Consider the following 16,632-nt stretch of genomic DNA (forward strand, 5'->3'; position numbering starts at 1 on the left):
AAGAAAAGTGCATGGAACTACACTACACAGACAGTCAACCCTAAGTGATATTAAAATTTTTAATTAAAAAGCAAGACAGCATACCTGACTAGTATCTCAAATACTGTAAAAATTAAAATTGCTAGAAACCAAAGTGACAAAACATATGCTCATAAATCACTATATATTCAAGATTTCTTAAGGAACTAAAAAGTCCAAGTAAAGAGTTCTTGATGATTAAAATCAGTAATCTTTCATCACCAGTGGCTATAATGCCAGCAGGAATTTGTTGTGGAAAGATCTCTTGAGTAGGGTAACAGTAAAAGAAGGAATTTGATGTAAATTTTTTTCAAACCCCTTCCAAATATTAAGTATTATGCTTGTAGGAATTTTGAAGACACAGTCAAAAGCTAATCCTGGTGAAAATTTTATACTAACTATTTATATAAACTATTAAGGATATTTCTTTATATTTTCAAATGTTTGCTGAAAGTGGTGACCATACAATGGTTAAAATTATTATAAAATAACTTAAATTCATGATAATTCTATTTGGACTTTCTCAAAATTCTGGAATAGCTTATGATTCATAATGAAAATAAGGATGGAAAAGTTCAGTCATAACTTACACAGCTTTCTCTATAACTTTGGGGACGTAAAGGAGAATTTGTATAATTAAATTAAATAGAACAATCAGTGATACACATCTCAGCACTTATGTCTATAACATTTATTAACACAACCATTGTGACTTAAAAGAAATTGTTAACTGCATGCCAAATAATTCATGACAGGTTTTAGAAGTACAGTAGCCACAATACAGGTATCATGTTTCACTACAAAAGTAAATATCTTCCAAATTCTTTCTCAGTACCAGGTATTGTGAATGAATAGTTGTTTAAAATATCCTGTCAAAGATCCACATAAAACTGAATTTGATGTCATGTATCTTAAGTTTAATTAATTTTGAAAAATAGGCATCTTCAAGCAGCTTTCTAAAATAAATATTGGTTGATCAATTTCATATAAAAATAATTCATTCAATATAAATACTCACAGAAATCATTTCTTGGTGCTCTTACAAATTCATGTAACAATACATCAAGTCAAGTACACACTTCTGTATTCTAAGTTGCTCTCCCAACATTTTTGTTAGCTACAGGAGTGCTTAAATGTTTTAAACTAGTTCAAGAAAGAGTAAAATTACTGAGTTGTCTAGTTTCCATTTATAGATAGTTCTTTTCATTGTTTTTTTATAGCTTTTTTTTTTTTTTACTCAAATGCAGTTCATTTTAATGGCAGTAAAGTGGACAGTTAATTTTGCATTTTACAATTTGAGAATGTTTTTCAACAAATAACACTTTAGAAGAGTTCATTAAAGTAGCAATCAATATAACTCTTGGAAAATGAAAAGTGGAACAATTATCTTTTAAAGACTATTAAAGATGTTTTTTTCAACCAAGTCAAGATAACACAGAACTATGTGATTGTGGCATGACTGAATCTATTCAGCATGTTGACCAGCTCCACATGTGAGCCCAGTATGCACAATTCTCAACAACCCTCACAGCCTAATCTGTATACTATGGCAACCAATATAGCTATGGAATCTGGTACCAATTTGTGGAGAAAGTTTATCTTCCTTCAGCTTTTGAATAGTCAAAATGAATATTCTTCAAGGATTGTGACCATATGTTTGACATTTGGAAAGAGAGAGTTGTTTTATTGGAAAAGGATGAGAAAGTATAGAAGAAAGCCATGCTTAGGATCATAAAACCTTATTCTGAGTTCACAATCTCCCACTGGTTTTAGAGATTGTGCAAGTCCTTTGACTATTGAGGATTCAGTTTAAAATTAAAAGAATATGTTTTTTTCCTTTTGTCAATATGTAGCTCATCTCTAAATGGAAACATAGAGCTCCAACAGAAGGCCCCTATTCTTAGTATAAGTATGTCTCAATCTTTTTTCTTCATCTTTATGCTTGGGATTTTAAGCTAGGAAACCTAAAATCATACGAACCCTGCCAAATGATTTACTTCAAACAATCTGTTTAAACATAAAGTCATAGCTCAAATTATCAATTACTGAGATTCTTTTCTTGAAGTTGAAATTTAGAGAAACTGATTAGCAGCTTACATTGTCATTTAAGCCTTTCAGATGAAAATTCAAAATTCCAGGTTTATCTTAAGTTTAATAATAGAAAGCCTATATATTAGCGCCTCCTTCCTTCAAAAGTTTTTACAGAAACACTGGGAAGAAATGGAGACAATCTGACCATTCTAAAATGTAAGACATTTCTAAATTTTCCCTAAATTTTTATGAAAATCCCCACTATTTAATGACAAAGACTTTTCATAAGAACCCAATAAAATATTAATGTGTATGGTGAAATGAACTTTCAAATGTGAAAAATAGAACCCACACATAATGACAATAAATATCTAAATCTATATACACTGCAGGCCAAGCTCTGCCAATTCAACCTCCTCAGAAAAAAGTCCCTAGAATTTTAATATTTTTGAAGTGGGATTTTTTTTTTTTTAATTAAAGTTATATCCACTATGTATGACCTCAGGTTAATAGGCTGTTACTGAATTCCTCTGACTAGACCTACATCACCACAGTGATCCCTGGACTTCTGAATTTATACCAGGGTACACTCTGCATGGTGTATCATTGGGCTGATTGGTGCATCTATTGGTTTCTGTTTCCTGCTGTTCTGGATCCCAAAGTAAAGGAGAATGTTGTGTCTCACTGGACACGCACAGTGGCTAATTTCCAATTATATGCAAAGTGGGGCAAAATTTAATTTTCTTTCTTGTCTATACTACACTCCCAATTAAACATTTAAAGTCTATGAGCATTAAAAATGGAAGTGGTCAATTTTACTAAAAAGTCTATACATGTAATAATTTCTTTCATGTTACTGAATCTCTAAACAAGTAAAAATTTTTCTCCATTTATCTTTTACTAGAACTAAGGCTTCCATGCCACAGTAATTTTCAGTGAGTTGGTTTGGGCTCTCTACTTTTCTCTTTGAGAAAGTCATCAGTTGAGTCTGTGAGATTCTGATACACCTCAACAATACCTATGACGTGAATCAGCTCTATTGATTTCTGAATTGCAAATGATTATAAAGTATGAAAAGATATCTAACAACTGGGGTCTGAGCTCTTTGCCATCATTTAGAACTATTTTGTTCCTATGGCCTCAAATGGAATAGAGATGAAGTATAAGGCTTTATTTGGGGAAACAGTAAAATCAGCAGAATCCTCTCTCAGTCTAAATATGAAATTATGGAGATGTTTAACAATCCATAGGCATATTTTTGAGCACTAAAGTATTTTATGTATCATAGCTATGAATTTGAAATTCTTCCTTCTTGCCATTGAACATCTATCTCTGCAAGGGTCTTAATTTAGTTTATTGCCCAAAATGCTGTTTTTGAGTTTCCTTGCCACAACAAAAGCTGGAAAAAAAGCAATAAATTTTTGCACTAATTTCAAGTCTTTTAAGAGCAAGGATGAGATGTAATTCTCACTTAATTTTTCATCCAGCATTACATTTCTACTTAGTAAATTTTATTTGATTACAAAAGCAGCTTTTTAAAAAATTAATGGCAATATAAGGTATTGATTGAAATGCAGTCAGTGGCATTAAAAAAATTGGCATTAAAAAACTCTGGTTCCATCACCAACTAATTTTGTGACCTTGGGCAAGTTACTTAATATCACAGTCTTTAAAAGAGGTATCATAGTAGTATATATTTCATACAATTATTGTAATGATAAACTGCGTTAACTTTTCTAAGTCTTAGCACAGGGATTGGTGTAAATATACTGAGAATGCTCAGTAAATGAGGAAAAAAAAAAAAAGAGAGTCAATGGAAGTGCGTATGGGAAGACAATGCCTCCAGAATGATACACAGAGAAATTTGGCAACCTAACTCTATCAAAAAGTGATCATTTAAACATCTTTTATAGACAAGAGTAAGACAGTATGTTTTCAGAAGTATTTGTGCTGCCATCAAAATACAGGTTGTGGGTGTTGACATTTTAAGAGGTGGTTTAATTTTATGGTACATATCTTAGATTTGGTACATAATGATTGGTTTTTCACAGGTATATCTCCTCAGACCAGGGCTAAATCTTCTATCTTCAACATATAATTAGAGGGCCTACCACCGAGTAAGTGCTCAAGGCAAGTATGCTGAATTGAAATAACTCCAAATCACGCAGTTTGGTCACACAAATACAAACACATCACATACTTTAAAAACACACAAAGATATCTATTAGATATATAATGTTTGCGTGCATTTCTGTGTGTAAATTAGTGTAAAATAAAGACAACTCAAGGTAAAACAAGCACACCCCTGAAACGACAGTTCCATGCCACAAGTGTTAGTTTGACGTCTTCTATAAGGTGTAGGTGTCATTTAGATTAGCTCATTCTGCACAGATCTAGTGTTCGCAAAAGACAACTGGAGAGCTTTCCAATTGTGGCAAACATCTCTATCATTAGATGAGTCAGTCTACATTGCTAGGCTCTGAAGGTTTTCTCACATTTTTCTCTATGTTACCGAGAGAGGACAAACAGCTACCATTAATTTTGGAACAATCATTTTCAAATTCAACTCTGACGGTTTTCCTGACTCTCCTTTAACCACAACTATAACGAATATATTACACTTCCTGTGATTCATTATAACCTAAAGCTGAATGAGTTCTGGAATGAAATCAGGCAGTCAGGTCACACATCTTGTTTTCCATAAACTTCTGAGTCTGAGAGGAGCAAGTCTGAAATTGAGGCATGTAAGATACAAAAGCCTTCTTAACAGAAGTTCCTAAGTTGAAGTTATTTTCTACAAAGTGTGAGCAACTATCCTGAAGAATCCTGATGTCAGTGAATAAACTGTGGGAGGGGAATGGGCACAAAACTCTTGAATCTTCAGTCAAAAACATACCACTCTCTCTTTTTTTTACTGAGGTCACCCCTAAATAATAGACAGACCTTTCATCATTATCACCTTTGGGGAAATTTCCCTCCGGTTTCCAAAGTTCATCAAATCCCTCTGAGAATGTAAGGTGTGGTGACCTTATGTTAGGATGCTGATCTGATAGTATGAAAAATGCTTGGGTCTCCCAAGAGCTATTAGAGGAAGAATCCTTCAACAGCGAAGTTTTGCTAGAGAAGCACTTGCTTACTGAACTATTTATAAGATCTTGCTCTTCAACAATTTCACTTGATTTGGAGTTGCTGATAAGCGTGGCATATTTAATAGAAACTTGCTTCTGGCTTTCATCCTCACAGGTTAACCCTGTGCTCTCAGCCTCAGAGAAGTTGGTACAGGTGCACTGGCCACTGGTACAAACAGAACTTTTTTCCAGATCTGGAGTTGTCAAAAGTAGAGAGACGATAGTTGCTGATGCCATCTCATCCTTATTTTTCCATGATGTATCAACACTGATATCTTCTGAAATGGTTTTAGGCTCCAGAAGAAGAGGACCAAATGTCACTGATTCTGTATGCTTGATAAAAAGATGCTCAAATGTTTCTGGCTAAAAGAAAAGACACATTTTAATGCTCAATTACATAAAAAAATTTGTTCTGCTATGGTCTGCTTGAAGAAATGGAACTATGTAAGAGTTAATAATAGGAGAAATATGTCAACCACAAATTAACTAGTTTGGTACTGAAATAGATATATCAAAAATCATAATAAAGAGGCAGTAAAAGATTGTGTTTAAATTGGAACAAGAAAGACTTAAGTTTAAGTCCTTCAAATTCTATAACCATGGGCAAATACATGAACTTCTCTGCCTTTCAGTTTTGTCATCTACAAAAATGTGTTCAATATCTACCTCATGGAGTTGTGACTAGGATTAAGTTGTATAGTGTCTGAAAATGCTTAGTTCTCAATAAACAGTAATATTGCAACTGGGAAGTGTTATCATCTGAAAAATTCCTAATATCACATAGCAAATTAGACTTCCAGAAACAGGATATTTAAAACTCTAAATAAAAAAGTAGATTGAGATAGAATCAAATTAGCAAAACAACTTGTTGAAGATAGTTAAAATAACCATTTCATGACATAAAATGTGATATAAATATAACAGTTGTAACTAGGTGATAAGAACAAATCTGACTAACATTACACTGAATATAATCTGCTTGAGCCTACCTGAAAAATAGAACTAATACTTAGTTGTTGAAAGCAATGATATTGAAAGAGATTATCATGACTTATAAATTATTATTCCTTAAATAATTTCATAAAAAAATTCACACTGTGGGACATGTGGAATGAAGCAAATGAAGACAAATACACAAGACAAATGAATATTATATATATTTTTTATAGTAATGGCATTGACATCGCAACAAAAATCCTGCCAAGCAGCTACAAGTCAAGAATCTGCATGTAAAATTTCAACTCATACACTGTAAACACATTAAAAAGATAAATCCAAAATAAAAAATACTGTGGATACATTACATTGAAAAATTAACACAACTAAATGAAGTGCTACAGAACATGTGCTCAATATTTATATCATATGTTTATATATAATTGAACTTCTGAATTTCACAATATTTGAACTTATAGAATGAATCCAGATTAATGGCCTGAAATTATGGTACAACCCACTATTCTTCATAATGGCAAATGTGTTACATATAAGAACACAATTCACTGAGCACAGTTTTGAACTCTTAAAGGAAATATATTGGTGATGAGAACCATAAAACAATAAATATATTAAACAATATAATAAATGGAATGGACTTATGCAGATATTAAAATACTGCATAATGACAAATACTGTTTTAATACAAATTTTTGTCATTTTATAAACATAATGTATGGAGAGAAAACTGTTGCTTTGTCTGTTTTCTTTATGACAGAAATCTATAATTAGTTTTATAACTTCCTTCAAATATTTGTTTGCTTATTTTGTTTTTCTTAAGGTTTCTACCAAATAGGCATTGAACTGTCTTAATGTTTGAAGAAACCTAGAAATTAAAATCACCAAAAATGAATTCTATGCTATCTATATGAAAACAAAAATTGCATACAAATAGTCCACAGCATGCAGTCAAGCTCACATATGTTCTTCAAATGATATGTTTTACAAATTTCATGCTTTCTAAAACTGCATAATTGACAACTAATTGGTAGAAACCAAATATTGTACATGTCATCAAATGTATTCAGTGGAAAATTTTAATACTAATAATAAATCACATACCCATATTTTACAGAAATATATTTTATCAATGAGTCATGAACTTTTAATAAAAGCAGGTCCATTTAAAAAATCATCTATTTTTTTCAGATGATAGAACAGCCTTGGCTCTTATTAAATATGTATTCAGCCTGCAGGAATTAAAAAATATCCTTTAGTAATTTCACACTTAGATTTTCCATTCCAGTGACATCTGTTAATAGTTACTGAAGGGGGGAACGACATGTTCTTCCAGTTTTCTAGTTTTGCCTTTTATGTTCAAATGAAATTATAATAAAATCCAAGTGTAAGTGACCCATATATATACTAAATTTGGTTTTTATTTGGGTTCATAAAACAGAAGCTTTGGCTGGTTTGAATGTGAGCAACACAGCATACTTAGTATACCAAATTCTAGAACAAGTAGGTGGTTTTTTTTCCAGGGAGAAATCCTGTCCTTACCATGAACTATTCCTAAAAGCTTCAAAGAGTTTCCCTTCCTTGCATCACTGCCCACTTCCCTGCCTGCCAAATATCTTGGGTGGTTCAGTGGAAATAATTTAGATTTAGGCAAGAGTTTCACAAGGAGAGTGGGTTAGAAGTTGACGTTCTTTTCTATTCTGGTCAATCAGACCTAGACATGTAAGGGTCATCCTGATATGAACTGTAGTTTCCACTGGCCTGTGACCAGAACAAACCACAACTTCTGGCTTTTAACTGAAAGGAAGGTGGCATGTTGAAGGCTATTGAAAATTCAGATTTCCAGAATGATCAAAGTTAGATCAAAGACAGTCCAAAGAACACCCAAATAAGCCTACTTATAGGCTGAAGCGTCTCTAAAAGAATGTAAGATAAAAAAAATTAGACATAAGATCATAAACTAAATAACCCCACTACAGAGTATCATCTGGTCCAAGTCTCTCTCTGGTGTGGAGAGTGACTGCATTTGCAAAGTTATATGTCAGCAGTTGCAATTTTGGTGCAATACATTCTCCTAGTAATGGTATTATCTACTATACATTTTATGATACCTAGCAGATATATGACAGTAACAGTCATAACATTTTTTAATGTTTATGACCAAACAAATGATAAATCCCAAGCCACAAAATCCTGGATATTAATATTTCACTTAGGTGACCTGAAAATTAATTATACATACAAACTGAACTGGACTCAGACCTCCATCTTGACCCCCAAATTTACACATCTAGTTTAAGTTCTAAATCACCATAATCCCACCATATTTTAGTTCTCAATAGTTCAGGCAAAAGGTTTTAGATTTGCTCCCCTTCTTCAAAATGTAAAAATCTTCTAATACTCTATGGAATGTTGGGAAGTTGGTATTTTGGGTTCATCTGCAGTGATCATGATTAGACTTCAAAGAATGTCCATTCTCTGTTTAGATAAAATAAAACAAAATAAGAAAGCAAAATAAAAAATCACTCAGAAAGCAAAAAATAAAAGATTTCAAAAACATTTTCTATTAGGCATGGTTTCTGGACTATAAATCCTTGTATTATAGTGATGCATCTTTCTAGGAAAGAGTCAAATTTTGCACCAAGTTGCCTCTTATTTTCATAATAAATACCTTCAGATAACACTGTTAGGTCAGTCTTAATTACCTGTACAAAAAGAAAAACTATATAAGAATAATAAAATAAGTAAAAGGAGAGAAGAATAAAGAGCTGGAAAATTAAGGGGGGGTAGATAACAGCAATATTGGAGAATTTGGAACAAGGAAGAGTAGAAGAATAGAGAAGTGATGAAAAAAATAAAAGAATAAAGAGAAAGAAGAGCTGAAATAGTGAAGAATAGCATCACAGAATAATTATTATGAATTTTTTAATCTTGGAAAATATCTAAGAAATCATTGGTCTAAGCCTTTCCTTTTTTTAGACAAAGTAATTGAGGATGCTTAAATTATTTGCTCAGGTTTAACAGATTCTTAGGGCAGACTGAGGACCCTAACTTGGGTTTTCTTTCTAGTCCAGTAATCTTTCTATTACACATGGAATATGAAAAAATATCCCCCCAAAAATTAGGCAGAACATGTTCTCTGTTTTATTTTTCTATTGGCTGTGATAGAGTTGACTAACTCACATACTGTCTCCTGGTTCCTTAATACCTAAAGACCTACATATAAATATTAGGAAGAATAAGAAAATAAATGAAACTAGAGGCCTATTTTAGGGGAGTAAAATATATACTTCTGGGCCTAGTAATACGCATTTTGGGGCATGGAAGAGATGGCTACTTCTAAATAGAACTTCTGACTCAAAACTATGCCAGCTCTTCCACACCTTTTTGAGTACATTCTGGCAATTTCAAAACTGCTATGCCTTACATAGATCTGTGAGGATGGTGTTCTGGGGGTCCTCAGGTTATTGAGGCTCTTATTTGGAAGTTGATCAGAGGCTAAGGAATCTAGGATCGTCTTTATACCTAAAAAAAAAAAAATGCATTTTGTTTTGGCTTTACCATTCTTAAAGTAATTTGTTAAGTGGAGTGCATTCGTATGAAAACTGACATAAACATACATAACAAAGGAGCAGGTTTAGACACAAAAATAAGATAAGAAAAATATTTGTAAAATATGTAAATAAAAATGAGAAGGAATGAGATGATTTAAAAGTGAGTCAAAGAAACTTAAAATGTCTTTTGGGGAAAAAATCCAGATGATTTGGATTTAGAGGAAGAAATATTAGATTAGGCTAAAGTGCTTTTCTTTAGCACTTTAAAGAAAAAGGTACAAAACAAATAAAGGGTTCCCTTTTACACTGTGAAATTTGAATTAGAAAAAAATAAGACCATTGAGTGAGTACAATATATTTTTCTATGATAAAATTTCAACCCCTTTTCAAGTTTCTGATTTCTAAAATATCTAGAGAAAAGGTGTAGAGTTGTGTTCTTCTGGTGCAAAGATGACAGATTGAGCGTATATTTTTTTCCCTGGTCTCTCTAGAGACTCTATTGAAATAAAAGTCCATGAATAAATTAAATATAGACCCACAACAAAGAAGAGAATGTGAGAGGGCTAATGGGGATTGAGTAATTTCAATTCATTTCTAAAAGATGGAAGGCAACTGGAAGAGTGTAGAACAAAGAATTTGAGCAAAGGAATCTATAGACCAGACAATACAGAGTAGAGGGTAGGCTGCCGTTGAGGAGAAAGCCAATTTACCATTGACTACAGATGGTGGACAAAGAAAAGGCAGGTAAGAAACAGGAAGAATTGAGATCTGAGGCTGAAAACTGGGGTCTGATGGAAAGCCTGCACTTGAAATGGGATTCTTCCACTCTGTTGCACAGGGAAGAGCTTTTGTATAATCCTCTTAACCACAGCCAAACAAAGGGTTTGTTCTCAGAAAACAACAACAACAAAATCTGAATGAACTGTCTAGAAAAGAACAGAGCAGTCATGTGGGTATTAGTGTCTCAGAGCACATCTTTCCCATCAGGCCAGAGCCCTGTCTACTTACCCTGAGCAACAATCCCTGCCTGTGTGCATGCAATGGGTTCCCATCCTTTCTACTGCTTATTCTTAAACATGAAAGGAAGACAAAAGATTACCAGATACAGGGAAAAGCCTGAGATCAGAAAAGGAAATGACAAGATAAACAAATGGAAAAAACTGACCTCAGCAGAAACAGAAAATTCAGAGATAGAAGTTAATTTTTCCAACAAATAAAATGCAAACAAAAATATCTACTTGGTATCTTTAGTAAGATTTGAGAAGATTTTGCAAACACAAAACCAGACAGAATGCTCTAAAAAAGAATACTTGGACTTACAAATACCATAATCAAATAAAAGTTCAAGAGAAGCACTGAAAGAAGAGGGTGTGGCAAGGTCTCAGAATGTAAAACAAGACAAAGAAAGAGAAAATATTAAAAAACAGAGGATATAAGAAATAAAGAACATCTATGCAGAGTCCAACATACAACAAATACAGATTCTACAAAAAGAGAACCAAAGAAACAAAAGGATGGAAATTATCAAAGAAATAATGTAAGATCCCAAAATTAAAAGGAGACATGAAATTGAAAATGTCTTCAGATGATGACCAGGTTAAATGAAAAAAGACCTACCAAGACCCATCAATGAAATTTTGGAACATCAAAAATGAGGAGAAGATTTTAAAATGGTGAAAAATGCAAAATCAGAATGATACTTGACTTTCAGAAGCAACACTGGATGCTAGGCAGTAAGGCAGGAATTGTTTCAAAATTCTATTGGATAGATCAATACTCCCACCAAATTATCAATCAAAGAAGGCAGCATCAAAACAGAAACAGAAACTCAGACTTACCACAAATATTTCTTAGGAGGTTACTTAGGAATGTAGTTAATCAAGAAAGAAGAAGAAAAGGAATCCAGGAAACAAATTAACTAGAAGGCAGGTAAGAGATGGACCAGAGGGATGTCTTGCAGCAATTCTAGAAAAGGTCTAGTCTAGATTGAAGTACTTAGATGGAGGCCTTTCTGGATAGAGAGCAATGGAACTAGTCTCCAGTGAAAAGGGAACTGGATAAAATAGCTTATAGAATAGCCACATACAGAAGGTAAGTTTTTTAAGAAGAGGCAATTAGAAACTTTAGGAAAAGAAAGAATAAAAATTAAAAATGAAGCTAACTGGCGCGCCAGCCTCCCGCGTGTTTGGCTGGACACCCCATCTTGCAAGATCGTAAATAAATTCTTTTCTCCTCCAGAACCGAGAGAGCGTTTATTCCCTTACAGGTACCACTTTATTTCCGACAACTTGGGGGCTCGTCCGGGATCCAAAGCTTCGGAGGGGGACCCCCGAGGTGGACAAAGGGAAGGCGCGCCCCGCTGATTGAGCGGTCTCGGACTCCGCCATTGGGGGCCCATCTCCGGCAGCTAAAGGGCCCGAGACCAGACGCTTGGATCTGCCGGTTGTGGATGAGAAAAAGGGGAAAAGAAAAGGCCTGCCTCTGGTTAACCAGGCAACTCCGTGCACGGACCAAGGCACCGTGGACTGCTGGCTCAGACCCCGCCTCTTGAATTTGCTGCCCATCGACATCAGCCTGGCAGCTGGGTTCTGATCCAGTCGTGGAAAGAATCCAGACTTCAACCGATCTGGGAAGGACCCTATCAAGTCTTGCTGACAACTGAGACGGCAGTCCGAATGGCAGAAAGAGGCTGGACTCATTACACACAAGTGAAGGGACCGGTGCCTGAACCAGACGATAAGTATCCAGCAACTCAACCTGAATCCTGGAAAGTGACTCCTACCTCAGATCCCCTAAGGAACACTTTAAATAGGCAACAGTTAAAGGAACATATTAGAAGGGAGAAAGGGCTGGATTAAACCCTATGTTTGCATTGTGCTCTGTGTATAGCTTAATGATGAAATTGCTTATGCTGATCATAATGTTCTATATTCAAGGAGTAACAGGTTCTGCTAAGCTGGTTATAAGTGTAGTCAAAGGCTTAAAGTCTCAAACTGTACAATTTGATGTTTGTCAAGTAATGAGCTGTAAAAATCTAAAACATCAGCAACAACTGAGGGAGGAATATAAGCATTTATGTAAGCAGACTGTTCAAATAGAAAGCAAGATTGTTGGGGGGCAAACATTTGAGAGTATAACTTATGAGACACCTAACCCTTGTTATTCTTCGAACACTGCTTGGTGGACCACACAGTATGAGGGATGGGTCTTGCCCAGGTTGGAGGAAAAACCATTAAGGGAAACTTGGCTGGAATTTAACTCTCCAGTACAAATTGACCCCAAGGTCATTAGAATACTTAAGACCAAAGACTTAAAGCAAACCACAGAAATAGAGACAGGTTATGGAAATACAAATGCCTGGGTAGAATGGGGCAAACATACCATCCAGAGTCTAAACAGAAGTGACTGTTATGCTTGTACAACCAAACAACCCACTGTTCAGATTATGCCCTTCCCCTTGGGGATGAAAAAGCATGAAAGGGAGTTTAAATGTATAACACTCCTCTTTCAAAATGCTACTCCTGGTGAAAGTTGTAGTACGTTGTCCTCCCTTTTCCCTCCAGTCCAGAAGGGAAGTGTCAAAGCCATACCAGCGTCTCACCTTGGTCCCGGAAACCACTCTGCCTGTCTCTCCAGATGGGAAGAAGGGCTCCAGGATCTTGGTACCATGGCTCTGTGTACACAGGTGTGGAATGTGAGTAAGGATAGTGCTGGCAACTTCTCCAGCCTAACTATACCCCGAGCAGACCTCTGGTGGTACTGTGGGAAGGGCATCCTCTGGCCAACACTACCTGAAAGGTGGGGAGAAACCTGTGCTCTGGTTCAATTGGCTATCTCATTTACCCTGGCATTTGAAAGTAATAAAGTACCAACCCAAGGCAAAGGAGAAAAGAAAAATGTACAAAGTGTACCTAGTTCCTTCAATAAAAAATGTTTGTAGATAGTATAGGGGTTCCCCAGAAAGTTCCTAATGAGTTTAAAGCTAAAAATCAATTAGCTGCAAAATTTAAATCGTCCTTATTCTGGTGGGTCACCATCAATAAAAATGTCAATCATCAGCTAAAATTTATCAACTATACCAGGAATGTCATTAAAGAAATAGCAGAACAGTTAGATGCCACTAGCCGAATGGCATGGGAAAACAGAATGGCCCTAGACATGATGCTAGCTGAAAAAGGAAGCGTCTGTGCTATAGTTGGGGGAAATTGTCGCACATTCATCCCCTATAATACCGCGCCTAATGGAACTATCATCAAAGCCCTACAAGGCTTAACAGCCTTATTTCAGAAACTGGAAAAGAATTCTAGCATTAACAACCCAGTCATAGAATGGTTGGAAAATTGGTTCGAGAAATGGAAAGGAATTGCAACATCTATTTTAATTTTCCTTATCATTCCAGCCAAAATGTTTATAACAGCTGAGTGCTACATAATCCCGTGTGCTCAAAGGCTAGTTCAGAAAGCCATCAAAACCACTAGAATCAAAAATAAGAAAGATCCCTATGATGAGGAATGTAAAAAAGCCCTTAGCAAATTTGAGAATCTAAAATGTGAAAACTAAAAGTGTTTAAAAAAAAAGAGGAGGGAATCTGTAAGAAAGGAATAAGTTTCGTTTTCACATAGAGACAGCATGGAATAAGGGAAATGGAGGCAAAACCAGTTTAAACAAGCCCCAGACAAAGAGAAGAGAGAATCTGACTGATGTAAAGAGACATGAGGTAGTATCAGAGGCGGGAACTCACAGCAAAAAAATAAAAATTTGGGGGGGCATTGGCTAATCAGTTCAAAATCTCAATAATGAGCTAGTTGGCTCTCTGGGATTGGCTGTACAAATTAAAATCTCAAAAGATGAATTAGTTAGTGTTCTCGGATAGGCTGTAACCTCTGTAGTACCCAGTCAATGGGGAAACAGGGGAGGGACTTGCGAATTAGGAGTAGGAGATTTAAACATCGCCATTCTCTTCCTCTGGGGCGCCAGCCTTCCGCGTGTTTGGCTGGACGCCCCATCTTGCAAGATCGTAAATAAATTCTTTTCTCCTCCAGAAAAAAAAAAAAAAAAAAAAAAAAAAAAAAAAAAAAAAAAAAAAAAAAAAAAAAAAAAAAAAAAAAAAAAAAAAAAAAATGAAGCTAACTAAAATTTGGCACAATTTTAGTAAATAGGTGGACTATTCCTAATATGTTTAAAAATACGTTCTCCTTTGACATTGCAACCACAGAGAAGAAACGTAAACATTTACATTTTAAATGTTACTTGGGTCTGCAAGAGACAATATTTACACAGTTGTATCAATATAAATGCAGTTTTTTTTTGTTTTCTATTTGAAAAACTTCATGGGCAAATTATACCACAGAATATATTTTCAACCGTAACTTAAGTAAAAGTATAAAGTTACAGTTTACAGAAAGTAGGAAGTGGAGGGAGAAATAGAGGAAAGAGTAGAGTCTTAGTGTTCTTATTTTACAAAAAAAAAATGTAGGGGCTCCAAGAAACAGACTATTTTATGGAAAAAGAAACGGAGCTCTAAGAAGGTTTTTTGAGACTGCAGAGGTGAATTACACAAGGAATTGAAAAAAGTGACAATATGATATGTGGTAGAAGGGAAAAGGGGATGAAAAGTACATGTTGGGAGAACTAAATCCTCAGAGAATTATAATTATCAATAGCTAATGTATACATTTCATAGTGACATAAATATATTATTTTTAAGAACATACAGGTGATCTGAAAAAAAATTAAAAGCAAAACAGCTAAAAGTGGTGGCATTTGGGGAGCAAGACAAAGGGTGGGGAGTGGTAGAGGAAGAGACTATACTTTCCAATAAATGCTTTCCCATACTATTTCATTATTCAACTATGCACATGTTTTTCAAAAACATTTTTAAAATAATGGGAAATATCAAAACATATACCCTAGAGAACAGAGGCATAGACAACAGAGTTTCCTGTGTCATTGTTTGTAATAAACAGAAAAATGTTTCCAAACGACTTAAATGTTCATTGGTAGGGGAATGGATAAATGAACCATGGCCTCATCACATGATGGAATATTATGGACAGGTCAAAATAGGTGAACTAGATAACAGTATCAACATGGAGAGATCTCAAAAAACAATGCTAAGCAAGAAGGAATAAAATCTGTTGTTGGTAAGAGGTGTTTCATATTTTCTCTATTTTCATGTATTTATATTTATATTAAGATTAATTAAAAGAGGAAAAGTAGTAGAACATAAATACGAAAGAATGAAGATCTGGGGAAAATATATTGAGGGAATAATTTTAAATCACATATACCTATGATTAGCAGTATTGGGCATATAGTAGTTTTCAACATTTTGTTTTCAATTTTCCTTTAAAGAGATCTCAAAATACCTGCTTTGTGTTTTGTATCTTCATTTTGCATTTTACAGGCTTAGTATGGATTTAAGTTTATTATAAACCAAAGGGAGAGAAAATGATAGATTAAAAAAATAGAAGAGATTAATTTTTAGGAAACATTTTAGTAATCATGTTGGATGTCTAGGAATTACACCTATAGATCACATTTAAAACTCCGAATTTGGATAAGAAATTAAGGACAATGCTTTTATAAAAAATGATTTCCTCTTTTAAAAAAAGTACTTTATTTGAAGTGTTTTTAAAATAGTGGGCTCCAGGGTCCATTTGCTTTGCAATACATTGTTGATATAGAATTGATGGCAAGAGTAACAATTTGAGAAAGATAGAAATCATGGAACTCAGAATTTTACAAGCACAAGCAAATTGATCAAAGTAAGCCACTGAACCACTCTGAGCCTCTGTTTCATCATCAGAAAATGTGGGGCTATAGGCCTATGAGAGATTTAATAAAATAATATTAAAACAGAGGACAGATAATAAATTTGCTTTTTCCTCTTTTTAGTAATACAAAGTGAGTTATATTGCATTTTCCTTGAAAAAATAAATTTTGGT

Source organism: Choloepus didactylus, chromosome 2 (assembly GCF_015220235.1).
Source record: "Choloepus didactylus isolate mChoDid1 chromosome 2, mChoDid1.pri, whole genome shotgun sequence".
In the NCBI taxonomy this organism is placed as follows: Eukaryota; Metazoa; Chordata; class Mammalia; order Pilosa; family Megalonychidae; genus Choloepus; species Choloepus didactylus.